The sequence below is a fragment of the Macaca nemestrina genome, chromosome 7 (genome assembly GCF_043159975.1).
Source record: "Macaca nemestrina isolate mMacNem1 chromosome 7, mMacNem.hap1, whole genome shotgun sequence".
Classification (NCBI taxonomy): domain Eukaryota; kingdom Metazoa; phylum Chordata; class Mammalia; order Primates; family Cercopithecidae; genus Macaca; species Macaca nemestrina.
In genome coordinates this window covers 46,752,199-46,766,496 of record NC_092131.1, presented here as the reverse complement: position 1 = coordinate 46,766,496, position 14,298 = coordinate 46,752,199, and the positions used below count along the sequence as shown (strand labels likewise).

General features: G+C 41.9%; 1 long non-coding RNA gene across 1 annotated transcript in view; it reads right to left on the bottom strand.

The window, feature by feature from the left end:
• Positions 1 to 6,753: 6,753 nt before the first annotated feature.
• LOC139364277 (uncharacterized) overlaps positions 6,754 to 14,298 on the bottom strand; it is a 29,003-nt gene continuing 21,458 nt past the window's right edge. The window contains exon 3 of the long non-coding RNA XR_011625822.1: positions 6,754 to 11,023. This is a non-coding gene — a long non-coding RNA (uncharacterized lncRNA). The remainder of the gene's footprint in view (positions 11,024 to 14,298) is intronic.

The following is a 14,298-nucleotide window of genomic DNA, read 5'->3' as shown; positions in this document are numbered from 1 at the left end:
GCACTTTGAGAGGCCAAGGCAGGCAGGTCACTTGAAGCCAGGAGTTTGAGACCAGCCTGGCCAACATAGCGAGACTCCATCTCTACTAAAAATACAAAATTACCTAGGCATGGTAGTGCACACCTGTAATCCCACCTACTCGGGAAGCCGAGGCATGAGAATTGCTTGAACCTGGGAGGTGGAGGTTGCAGTGAGCTGAGATCATGCCATTGCATTCCAGCCTGGGCGACAGAGTGAGATTCTGTCTCAAGGAAAAAAAAAAAAAAAAGAGAAACTGAATTAGACTGCCCAGTGTGGCCAGTGAGAAGGGTTTATACCCAAAGTGAGGACTGGAAGAGGGACGGGGACACCATGACAGTGTCTTGGAGCCTGCCAATCTTTTTAGGCTAGAAGCCACCTCCTCTGCCATCCTCTGTCCCCAATGTAGTGAAACTCACTGGTTTGGGGAAGTCTTCACCTCAGCGACTTCAGACTGGCTTTATCCTCTGCATAGTGACTATATCTATTTGAAACTTTGGAAATTTCTTATTTATTAGGTAAATAATTAAACATTTCAAAAATTTCAGAAAGTTATCAGATTTTAAAATTGAACAAATATCTGTTGCTACATCAGAGCAAAGCCATATATAACAGCCATAAATTAGGAAGGGAGGGGTGACATCCTCTAGGAAAACCGAGGTGTCCAACAAAGACATGCTTAGATGTCCTTCCCTGTGTGAGATCATCAATAAGCCAAATATGCATGCACTCTTTTTTTCACTTTTCCCCCAGAACCACCAGGAAAAATGAATAAATAAAAATTAAATTTTAATTTTTTGTAGAAAGAGAGTCTAGCTCTGTTGCCCAGGCTGGTCTTGAACTTCTGAGCTCAAGCGATCCTCCTGCTTCAGCCTCCCAAAGTGCTGGGATTACAGGCATGAGCTGCAGTGCCCAGCCTTAATAAACATACTTTCAATTCCATTACCTAGGTCACTGATTCAAAGGCAAAAACACCTCTTAGTCCAGCACCCTAGGAACCTATGTCATGTGCGCTGATCAATACTGACTCGTTAATATTCAATCTGGAGATCGTATACCCATGGAGGGTTGCAGGGGCCCCTGACTTTTTCTCTGAATGCTAACTCTGAATTCATAATGGTTGTGTTTAAATTTTTAGTTTTCTTTCTGTAGGAAAAGTTCTGTGAGGATGGCTGCATTGTGTCACTTCTAAGCCAAAGTTTGGGAATCTTAATGGAACCCAGACTGTAGATGATACCAGGAAGTTCACTCAGAGCAGGCTCTGATGTGATGATAAGAGCTCTGGGAGCCACTTACCTACTTCAGCTCGATATTTCATCTGGCGATTCTCTTTGACTTAGTCGGAAATTTCTGGGATGCAAGGAATGGAAACTTATTCAAGTCAGCTTTGATAAAGAGGTTGTTATTGTTTAGAGATGAGGGATGTCACAGAAGGAAGAATTGAAGGAAGCAGATCTGGCTGTCACAGGAGTAGAACGTCATCAGGCAGCTCCCTTCTCTCTGCATTGTCTGTTGCCTCTGCTTCTCTCTGCAGCTCAGGCAGGCCATCTTCAGCAAGGCTCTTGGTTTTTGCACCTCCAAAGTTTAGTTTCTATGGCTTTTGGTTGCCGTAGCTTTAACTCTGGCACCAGTGCTATATCACCTTACAGGTGATACAGGCATGAACCACCACACTCAGCCCCACTTTTAAAACATTACTGGGTAAGCAGATTCCTTAATAAGAACATCTATAAACCCAAGTCATGTGTAAAGGAAAGGTACCAGCTTGATGAGGATCTAGATCCAAAGAGGACCAGTTCAGGGAACTAAGCATGTATAGGCTGGGCATAAAAATCTTGAGGTGAACATAGTAGCCATCTTCAGCATCCTTAAAAGGCAAGGAGTGATTTTATTCTGTATTACTCCAGAAAATGAACCTAGAATACATGAGGGTCATTACCAAGGAAACTGCCAAGGCCAGGTGCAGTGGCTCACACCTGTAATCCCAGCACTTTGGGAGGCCAAGGCAAAAGGATTGCTTGAGCATAGGAATTTGAGACCAGCCTGGGCAACATGGCAAAATCTTGTCTTTATAAAAAATACCAAAATTAGTTAGGCATGGTGGCGTGTGCCTGTGGTCCCACCTACTCGGGAGGCTGAGGTGGGAGGATCACTTGGGTCCAGGAGGTGGAGGCTGCAGTGAGCTATGATCATGCCACTGCACTCCAGCCTGGGTGACAGAGTGAGACCCTGTCTCAAAAATAAAATAAGTATTGAGGGTGACTTTACACAATAGAACAACATACAAAAAATACTTCACAGCATAAGAGTGAAGGCAGAAGGAATATATTTTGTAAAATAGAATGGAGCTGAGTGAGAAGCTGGTTTGTGAAGCATCTGCCATGAAATCCTGTGGCCTTGCTGGTGGTTATCTGCAGGGCTGCCTCAAGTTTCCTATGGCCAGAGAAGGGAAAGGATAAGTCATTGCATCTGTGAGAGAAAAGAAGCCCTTAGCTCAGAAGAACTTTAAAGATTTCTGCCTCAAAGAATAGGAAAAATGTGGCCAGGAACAGAGGCTCACGCCTGTAATCCTAGCACTTGGGGAGGCCGAGGCAGGCGGATCACAAGGTCAGTAGATCGAGACCAGCCTGTCCAATATGGTGAAACCTCGTCTCTACTAAAAATACAAAAGTTAGTTGGGCGTGGTTGCGGGCACCTGTAATCCCAGCTACTCAGAAGGCTGAGGCAGGAGAATTGCTTGAACCCAGGAAGCAGAGGTTGCAGTGAGCCGAGATCGCACCAGTGCACTACAGCCTGGGCGACAGAGCAAGACTCCATTTACAAATAAATAAATAAATAAATAAATAAATAAGAAAAATATGTTCTGTTCTCCTTGGGATTCTCCCGGAGATGTTGTGAAATCAGGGAAAAATAACATCTTTAACAACATACTTACGGTAAATACCTCAGTTCTTAGGATTGTTTCCTGTAACATCTGCCAGAGTGAGACAGAATGGTGCTCGGTCAAAGCACAATTCAGAGGCCCCATGATCCAGTCTGGGTGTGCCATTCTGCCCTGATGTCTAAGGATGGGTTAGAGGACCTAACAGTGTTTCCAAGATGTCCTCTGAGGGGCAGCTTCCCAACATCCCGTTCTCCTGTCCTTGGACTTCTAAGAAAGACAAGGTTTGAACAAGGATTCTGTGGTTTAGAGAGTTTGAAACGGACCTAAAAGAAATGAGTGCATTGCTCTCCTTCACATAATCCTCTGCAAATATCGCTCATTTCCCAAAGTTCAGTAGTTAAGGAGTAGCAGTGAGTTACAAGATTAAACATCCTTCAGTTAATAGGATTTCTTGGAAAAAAAAAAAAAAAAAGATTAAATATCCTGATAAGTTCCCGGCACACAGAGCATCCATGTTGCCAGTTAAATACAGAGCCATATGTTTTAATAAGCCAGCAAGCTAGGGAGGGATTGACAACTTCTTATTAAAACTGAGGTACATAGCAGGGACATATGGTAGACAGAAGGCCACTGCACCTCAGCTTGGAGGTAGGCTAAGAAAGGACTGTCTGTCTGTGCTCAGATTCTCCTTAAGAAATAATTTAGTGTTTGCTCCAACAAGACAATATACCAAGTATGGCGTCAGTGATTTTAGCCTGAAAAAAATTTAAATTTCTTATAACCAATGTCAGTTTTATCCATAAACAAATCTCAGTAAGTCCCTTATAGAACATGTAGCTTTTTATACTGAGAAGGGTATATGTGCATATGTTTTAAAATAAAATATATATAAATTAGAAAGTTGGTTTTGGATTTAGAGAAACCAGCCCTTCTTTGTGATAACAATAGCTAAGATCAATTGTCTATTAATGCCCTCTGGTTCTTCTTTTTTTTTGAGACAGAGTCTCGCCCTGTCACCGGGCTGGAGTGCAGTGGTGCAATCTTGGCTCACTCCTACCTCCACCTCCCGGGTTCAAGCAATTTTCCTGCCTCAGCCTCCCCAGTAACTGGGACTACAGGTGTGTGCCACCATGCCCAGCTAATTTTTGTATTTTTAGTAGAGACGAGGTTTCACCATGTTGGCCAGGATGGTCTCAAACTCCTGACCTCAGGTGATCCACCCACCTCGGCCTCCCAAAGTGCTGGGATTACAGGCGTGCGCCACCGTCCCCAGCTGCCCCCTGGTTCTTGATAATAAAACCATAGCACTGATGAACCGGAGAAAGCTTCTGATGAACCAGAGGAAGGTCTGTGTATTTTTTGTAATTGTAGTAAACACTGTATCTAATCCTCAATGGACTATTACTCTTGATCTTGAAACACAGTGGTATTAAGTGCAGGTTTCCTACAAGTTTTTGTGGCTGAGGGTGAGAGTGGGGATGGGGAATCAATACTGAGCTTGCATATTTCGGCCGATAACTGATTTCAGTCATCTGAGTCAAAGATTATGGAAAGGTCAATAAAAACTGTGAGCACTCTTAGGTTCTTATCAGATTGCTCCACAAAATTGATAAAGAATTTAATAATGATCAGTGGTGAAATAGGTGGGCCTCTAGAACCTTGTGTAGAACATTGGCCCAAAAGTCCCAGAACTCACATTTTATCAGTCAGGAAGTGGCATGTATTTTAGATGAACCACCTAGTAAATTAGGAGGAGAGCTTAAAAATTACCTTTGGGAAAAATGTGACAGACCAAACTCTGGTCCAATAAGGAAAATTTTCTCATTAAAAATATCACCAAGGGCCAGGCACGGTGGCTCATGCTTATAATCCCAGCACTTTAGGAGGCTGAGATGGGAGGATCACTTGAGCCCAGGAGTTCAAGATCAGCCTAGGAAACATAAGAAACCCTGTCTCTACAAAAAAATTTTAATTAGTCGTGTGTGGTAGTGCACACCTGTGGTCCTAGCTACTAGGAAGGCTGAAGTGGGAAGATTGCTTAAGCCCAGGAGATCATGACTGCAGTGAGCTGTGATCACACCAGTACACTCTAGCCTGGGCAGTGAGACCCTGTCTCAAAAAAAGACAAGCCGGGTGCGGTGGCTCACACCTGTAATCCCAGCACTTTTGGAGGCTGAGGCGGGTGGATCACCTGAGGTCAGGAGTTCAAGACCAGCCTGACTAATATGGTGAAACCCCATCTCTACTAAAAATACAAAAATTAGCCAGGTGTAGTGGTGCGCACCGGTAGTCCCAACTACTCAGGAGGCTAAGGCAGGAGAATCACTTGAACCCAGGAGGTGAAGGTTGCAGTGAGCTAAGATTGAGCCACTGCACTCCAGCCTGGGCAACAGAGTGAGACTCCGTCTCCAAAAAAAAAAAAAGACAAAACAAAACCACCAAGCTGGGTGCTGTGGCTTGCACCTGTAATCTCAGATACTAAGGAGGCTGAGGCAGGAGAATCACTTGAAGCCAGGAGTTCAAGACAAGCCTGGGCAACATTGTGAGACCCCCATCTCTAAAACAAAAAAGAAAAATACCACCAAGAAGGGATGTTACCTGTCTGCTCACAAAACCAGGTACTGATTCAACCTTTATTTCAAGAGTTCTGTGGGAATAGTGTATATGCACCAGAAGCCCTCCATAATATAGTGGCACATGATTAAAGAGTGAAAGTGGAAAGTTATAACATTAATAAAACATAAGCTAATCTTCATTAACCTCCCAAGAGGGCAACAGGAGAGGTACAGGTGGGTACCAACTGTCTGTTAGGGCAAAACCCTAAAATGCCTGATTGACTACAACTGCATGGACAGATAGACCTTCCATTTTCACAGAGGGCCTGTCAGCTGGTGCAAAAGAAGCACCTGGCCCTTTTAGCTTCATCTCAAATGACCATGGCAAGGGCAACACGCTAGAGCTTAGAAGCCTGGCGGGCTAGGCAGCGAGTGTGACAGCAACAAAGAACAGGCTTCTGAAGGACTGGTCCCAGGTGTTCCAGGAGCAGAGAAAGGACTTCCCATTGTCCCCTCCCCTGAAGGTCCACACAGCCCACCTCTGGCTGACCTTACATTCAAGTAGATACGGAATCTTATCCCAGGACTAAAATGACAGCGTTTCTTCTGTCCACCTTGTACAAACAGAATACTCAACCAGAGACAAATCACTCAGTTCCCAAAACACCTGAAGATTTTTTAAAAATTGTTAAACATCAGAGCTCTTTATTAGAAGCAATCTGTGGGTGATAATAAATCTGCTTTTAGAGCTTTATTTAGTTAGATTTTTTTAATGTGCTAAATAATAGAAGGTACTGCCAGCACCATCTCTGACCAGTCTGCAAACTTAGAGCATTCAGCCTCTGCTTGCAAACTGAAAAGTTAGTTTCCTAGACAGCACCTGTGGTCTGAACTTCAGTACTTCTCCAAGGAAAATCTTACCAGGAAAACTGCCTCAGAATCTGTCTATTAACAGAGCTAATAACCAAGCTCCTTAAAGGTAACAGTAGGTTTATATTGAGTTTTATATTTTCCATGTTCCGAGGTGGCCATTTTCATTGCATATGTCATCCCACTAATGTGGCTACACATATTTGTTTGCTGATGCCTGACAGTTCAGGTCAGTCAAATTGCCTGCCCCTCTCAGGCGGTGTGCTCTCCACTCCCAGAGATGTGGGATTTAACAGAGAGACACTAGATGGACATTGTTTGAAATTTTAGATTTTTTTTTTTGAGACAGAGTCTCGCTCTGTCGCCCAGGCTAGAGTGCAGTGGTGTGATCTCGGCTCACTGCAAGCTCTGCCTCCTGGGTTCAGGCCATTCTCCTACCCCAGCCTCCCGAGTAGCTGGGACTACAGGTGCCCGCCACCATGCCCAGCTAATTTTTCCTATTTTTAGAAGAGATGGGGTTTCACCATGTTAGCCAGGATGGTCTCCCATCTCCTGACCTCGTGATCCGCCTGCCTCGACCTCCCAAAGTGCTGGGATTACAGGCGTGAGCCTCTGTGCCTGGCCTTGAAGTTTTAGATTTTTAATTAAATTTTATGTTGATTTAGGATCATAATTCCCATTTATTAATATTGTTATATTCTGATTCTTTATATCTAGTATATTAGCCTTGTGTCACCCAAGCATGTGATCAATATAACCCTTCATCCAAGTCATGAATAAAAATCTTTTAACTGTGATGGAATATAAGATGAGCATTGAATATATTGTAGACCTGTTTACTGTCATAATAAGATATCAATAATAAAGTGAAGACTGAATAAAAAATCATTGAATATTATGCATTTTTTATTCTATTGTTGTTACAAATGTGTTTGAACATAAACATAGAAAAAGGCCTGCAAGGAGATGCACCCCCACAAAAAATCGTATCAGTATATATCTCTTAGTGGTCAGGCTACCAGTAATTATTTGCTTTCTTTTTAATTCCTGTACCTATCTTCTTTTTTTGTTGCTCTGTTGCCCAGGTTGGAGTGCAGTGGTGTGATCTCGGCTCACTGCAACCTGCACCTCCCGGGTTCAAGTGATTTTCATGCCTCAGCCTCCCGAGTAGCTGGGACATGTACCACCATTCCCGGCTAATTTTTTGTATTTTTAGTATACACAGGTTTTGCCATGTTGGCCAGGCTAGTCTCAAACTCCCAGCCTCAAGTGATCTGCCTGCCTCAGCCTCCCAAAGTGCTATGATTACAGGTGTGAGCCACCATGCCTGGCTCCTGTACCTATCTTCTAAAAAATAATATAATTGATATGCAGTTGTTTCATAAACAGAGAACATGAAAAAGGATTCTATATTTAAAAAAATTCAAAAGAAAAAATATCAAAGAGAGTCCTGTGGTTTTTAAAGGCCTTCCAGGTCTGAAAGACTGGTTTCAGACTGCCATGTTGCACAGAATTACCAGAAAAGATTTTTTAAAACATCTCCCCTGGGAGAGTCACCAGGTGATACTGATGTTGTCGGTCCCTAGCCAGCTAAAGGACAGAGCCACCTAATTTAGCTATTGACACATCTAACTCTTCTGCCTCTTACTAAATGTGGGACCTCAGGTTACTTGAATTTAAGAAAAAAAAATTTGTTTCTCTTGAGCGACAACATGCAATATTAACACCAATCCTGAAGGATGGTAGCAAGGCTTAAATGGAGTAATGCCTAATCCAGTGCTGGCACACAGTAAAGCCTAGTAAATGATATGTTGGTCTCCATAGCATCTAGCCCATGGTTCTCAACCGTATCCATAGGTCATTCCATGCCACAGGTCTTCCTTCTCCCTTTGCAGCATATTCTAGACCAAGAGGAAGTAAAGTAAGCAGTGGCTTAGTATGGATGTTACCGTTGCTGCCAATTTGTGGAAATCATTGTTTCAAATGCTCTCCATATAAAGTGATAACCCCCTGATAAATGACTTATATTTTCACCCTTTTAAAAAAAACCCTTTGCTTCTTTTTTTGTGGCTTTCCCATTGTGGTGGAAATCCCCCTTAGAATTCAGGTAAGCCCAGAAGTTCATTCAAGAAACATTTGCAGTTGTGCCTGAAGCAGGCTGCTAGGTATTGATATGGTCTTCATTCCCCAAAGAACTTGAAGCCAAGTGGAAAAGACAAATCAGTAAAATAGAAGTTTCCACATCATAACATTTTAGAGGAATTTTTGTTGTTCTGAATATCTCACTTGCTGGGAGAGAGTAAAAGAGTAAACTTAATTTTTAAAATTCCTTTTTCAAATACAGCAGGATATTTAAAAAGCAATTCTTATGGGGGAGTTACCAATTTTGTATAGAACATGGTTCAAACCACTTCAGAAAGGCTGAGATCAAAGAGACTTAATCTTGAAGAGGTCACAGAACCTGGAGGCATTGTCTGGGAGGCATTGTTCTTGGGGTAGCAAGCTTGGCAGCTCCTCAGCGGGGATCGGCTAAGCTGATACACACCCCTGCCCCTCCCATCCCTTCTCCATGTGTGCTGTACCTCTTCCGCTCTTATGGCCCCAGAGTTCAGTGGCAGTGTGAGCAATGGAAAATTCCTTTGACCCCAGAACTGAGCTGTGAAGGTCATGCCAAGGGATGCATCTTTTCAAAATAGAACCAATGGATCTCAGCTCAGCTTCACTTTCTTTCTCTAAAGTCCAAGATACATTCAGTAGCCCCATAATCTCCTCTGTCTTGAAGGGCTGCAGGGAGAATGGTTAGAATAGTCATTCTCCATGCGGAAGACTGGCCATCTGCTAAACTTGTAGACATCAAGATAATATCCTTTTATCTATCTCCTTAATCTTACCCTCCCTTTACAAAATTATCCTAAACATATTATTTCATCCAAGGTATTTCTAATGATTTTGTTTCTGTGGGAATAGTGTATATACATGAGGAACCCTATGTATTATAGTTTCAGGTGATTGAAGAGTGAAAGTAGAAAGTTGTAAAGTGCACATAAGTTATAGTTTCAGGTTTGTCATGAATTATTTTAATTTAAAATGTGATCTGTAGTTATCTATGCAATATGATCATTTGTAACTCATGCGATTGTAACTCACGTGACAATGACTAAGGCAAAGATAAAATTTTTGTAGCAGGAGCAGTTAACTATGCAATTTTGAAACTTCTATTAGATTTTACTATTTTATTATTATTGTAATGTATTAGATTTTACTATTTTATTATTATTTCAGTTCTGATGCCCTTTTGGTTTATGGTTTGTGACCATTAGATGGCACTGTGCATCTCAAATATGGAAAGCACTTGGAATTCAAATGCTAGGCTATGCAGAAGAAAGTAACATGCATTAGTTAATATTTTCATGTTATGGTTTAAATCCGGGTAGAAACATTTTATTTTTCATAAAAAATTTGCCAATGTTATAGTTTATTATAACATAAAGAGAAATCTGGAATGTAATTCCACAGTCTCATATGAAACTTACCTTGCATACAGAAACTGTTCCTTTCTATATGACACAAGAATAATCCCTTTCAAACTTAGACTTGGGCCTGGGGCTCCTGAGTCAAATGAGAGAATACAACTCCTTCACCTCCACTTCAGATCATTGTGCTGCTGATTTTCTAAGAATGTTGGTGAACTGGTATATTTGCTGCAGTGGTCTCCAACCTTTTTGGCACAATTTTTTTCATGGAAGGGGAGGGGATGATTTCAGGATGAAACTGTTCTACCTCAGATAATCAGAGATTAGATTCTCTTAAGGAATGTGCGACCTAGATCCCTTGAACGCGCAGTTCAGGATAGGGTTTGTGCTCCTGTGAGAATGTAGTGCTGCCACTGATCTGACGGGAAGTGGAGTTCAGGGGGTAATGCTCGCTTGCCCGCTGTTCACCTCCTGCTGTGTGGCTGGGTTCCTAACAGGCCTTGGGACTGTTACCCATTCGTGGCCTGGGGGTTGGGGACCCCTGGTCTAGTGTGTTCTCTCATTTGTAGGTCCTTATCACCAGAAGCATGTGCTTACAAATAGGACGCAAATTCATTTACAAATTACAAATCATCTGAGGTGCTAGTCTGAACTCTAGAAAAGAATACAATTAATTGGCTTTCAATCCCAGAAGCTAGCTGTATTACTCTCATCTTTAATCAGCTAATGGAAGATGATGTTACTGACATTTCATCCCCAGACTTCGTCCCCTACATAGCACAGTCCTTGATACACCAACAATCTCTTTGTTGCCCTTAATCTCCAGCCTTCTCTCTTGCTGTACACTCCCTTCACTCCAGAGCTCTGCCTGAGGCCTTCTACAACTCCCCTGGAGCAGTCTCACTTGTGCCCAGGACTCCAGTTCCTTGATGGTATTAATGTTTCCCAGTCTGTATCTTCAGTCCATGTAGCCACTTCTTCCACTTGGATGTCTTCAGGCACTTCTAAACTTAACTCATCCAAAATAGTACTCACTATGACCAACTGCAAACTTAGTGTTTCCTCTCTCAGGGAATGCCACCATCATCAGTGACATGCCCCATGCAGAGATCTGAGAGTCAGGATTAACCTTCTCTTGCTCTCATCCCTCAACTTACCCAGGGATGAGGGGAGGAGCCAGGATTTGGAACCAGGAATTGCAGCTCCACATCACCATCCCTTATCTACAACATGATAGAGAAATAAGATACAAATTCATTTACAAATTACAAATTATCTGAGGTGCTAGCCTTAACTCTAGGAATGTGAAACACATTTTCATTATTTTAATTGAGGACACTAGTATCTATTTAATAAAACTTTGTCATGTGGCCCTGTTTCAGTATGTAGATATCTGAGAGTAAGAGGGTAGATTTTTTGTTTTTGTTTTTACCAAAACTCTTTCTTCCTGCTTTTTACTGTTACCAGCGGCGAATCCCTCTGGGTCTGCAGCAAACTCAGTTCTTGCCTCCTCAGAAGAAAGAATTTGACCACGGGGCATAAAGCAGAAAGATGGTGCAAGGCAAGTTTTAGAAGAGGAGTGAAAGTTTATTAAAAAGCTTTAAAGCAAGAATGAAAGGAAGTACACTTGGAAGAGGGCCAAGCGGGCGACCTGCGAGATAACGTTAGTGGTTTTACCTTTTGACTTGTTGGCATGCTTCTGGGGTCTGGTGTCCCTTCTCCCTTGATTCTTCCCTTGGGTTGGGCTGAGATAAAAGCACTATCTTATGTTCAAAGACCATGTAATGTAGGGTAAAGGAGAATAACTATATTTATACCATCAGAACACAGTGTATAGGTGCCGTGAGGGAGATGTATACTGGGGCACATGGGTACAGGGAGGGAGAATTTAAATCCTCATGGTGGTTCCAGAAAGATTATACTGAAGAAGGGTCCACATGTGCAATGACCAGCCAGTGCCTGGGAGGGGCTGTATGCTCAGTTTGTTTATTGGAGTTGTATGCATGCTCAACTGAGGCATTCTTCCCTTACCAGGCAAAAGTTCCTAGAAGGTCATATATACCAGTTAAAGTCTGCCATGTTGCCTCTCAATCCTCATGCTTGAGCCCACTCACTCAGCTCCTGAGATCTTATTGGGAAGCTGCGGATCAAAACTTTCAGGTTTTTTTCTACTGGGAGACTGCCTTCCCCTGGGGCCACCTGTGACCAATTATTATTTTAGAGAAACAGTGTAACAACCACCTGACCATCACTTGATGGTGGCCTGGCATTCCTGGTGGGGCAAGAGGAGCCCTCTTCTGCCCTGCTCATACCTGACTAGCTATCTACCATAACAGTACCACAGCATCCTTGTCTCAAAACCTTGCAGTAAACTTGCAACCTTTTGCCTTTCAGGTTTTCACCTCCACTTTCATCTCCCATGACACCTTTTTTTGAGACAAGCAAAGCCTCTCAGTTCAGCTTATAAATTTTTGAATTCACCCTCCCAACCTAAAATCAAACTAGAGCTCTGCAATTGGAACATAGCTACAGAAGTTAACAAACTGTATTGTTATTTGATATAAGAAAATGTGATTACAAACATATGCATTATTATAAAACCTATTTTTAAATAAACATTTCAAAGGACAAATAACATTTTTCAACAGTTTGAATACTGTCTCACCTTTTCAGAAGTAATACCATTGCAAAGATCCTTTCCCCATATGTAAGTTTTTCTTTCTCTTATAATCCAAAGCCTGTGAGTATATGTCCAAAGTCTCATTTCTCTACTTTACTTTATCTCATAATATAGTTTTCCTTTATCTTTTCCATTTTTCATTTAATATTGAACTGGAGCATTTTTTAGCATTTCATTCAGTATCTGCTATGTAATCTTTTTGTTTTGTTGTATGTTTTACTTTTTTGTCAGAGGTTTTGGAATACTTCTGTAGGATATGTTTTCTTAGATAACATGTAACAGGAAGGGAATCAAATTTAAAGGGAAAAATGTTTAAATCATCTTCTCAAGACCAATAGTATATTCTGACTGAAAGAATCTCCATATGAATATCATTCAACCACTTGATCAAACAGCATTTATTGAGCACCACTAAGCCTGGCAATAATACGATGGGCACTGGGAAAATGAGATAAAAGCACAGTCTTATGTTCAAAGATCACATAATGTGGGGTAGAGGAGAATAACTATATTTTAGACCATCAGAACACAGTATACAGGTGGTGTAAGGGAGATGTATACTGGGAGACAAGGGAACAGAGTGGGAAAATTTAAATCCTCATTGATACAGGAGTTAAAAAGAAATAGGCAGATAGTGAGAGTAAGGAAGTCTTTGGTAAGGTTTTCCTTTTAATGAAAAGCAACCCCAAAATCATTTATTTTCTAACAAAAAGCAGCCTGAAAAATCGAGCTGCAGACATAGATAAGCAGGCTGGAAGCTTGCACGGGTGAATGGCTGGCAGCTGTGACAATAGGGAAAGGCTACCTGGGGGCTAGGCATGTTCAGCATGGCAGTTCCATCTTCCCTTTTCTTTGTCAACCTCGTGAATGGTAAAGAACAGAAAACGTGGCACTAGCAAGGTAGAAAATCCATTTGTATAATAAAAGAGTAGGGTGGGGTGGTCAGTTTCTTCTCCTGTTATGTAAGCATCACACCTGGTCCAACCAATCTTTGGGCCCTATGTAAATCAGACACCACCTCCTCAAGCCAGTCTATAAAACCTGTGTACTTCAGGCGCCCCTCTCTCTCTGCAGGAGAGAGATTCTCTTTTCTCTTTCTTTCGCCTATTAAACTTCTGCTCTTAAACCCACTTCTTGTGTGTCCGTGTCCTCGATTTCCTGGCGTGAGAGAATGAACCTCAAGTATTTACCCCAGACAGACAATGACTCTACTTCATCATGGTGGTTCCAGAAAAATTACACTGAAGAAGGGTCACAAGCTAAATCTGGAAGGATGAATCAGCACAGCCATTATTATCATCACTGAAATAAATATGATTGGGTTTGAACTTTGGAACTTTTATTCAGAAGGAAAAGAAACATTTTTCAAATAAAGTTATAGGGTATTTTTTGCATTTTTGCATATATCTTACCTAAGATATCTCTTGGGACTTTTTTACTTCAATTATATTTAAGATTTAAAATGTCAGAATGTTTCACATTTTGTGTTTATGTCATAGTTTTTGGCATGCAACTTATGCTCAATTAAGGTGAAATGTGCATACAGTGAAATGTACACATCTGTTCAGGTACTGTGGCTCATGCCTGTAACCCGAATACTTTGGGAGGCTAAGGCAGGAGGATTGCTTGAGTCCAGGAGTTGGAGACCAGCCTGGTCAACATGGTGAGACCCTCTCTCTACAAAAAATACAAAATTAGCTGGGTGTGGTAGTGTGTGCCTATAGTCCCAGCTACTCAGGAGACTGAGGTGGGAGGATCACGTGAGTCTGGGAGTTCAAGGCTGCAGTGAGCTGGTTCCAGTGCACTCCAGCCTTGGTG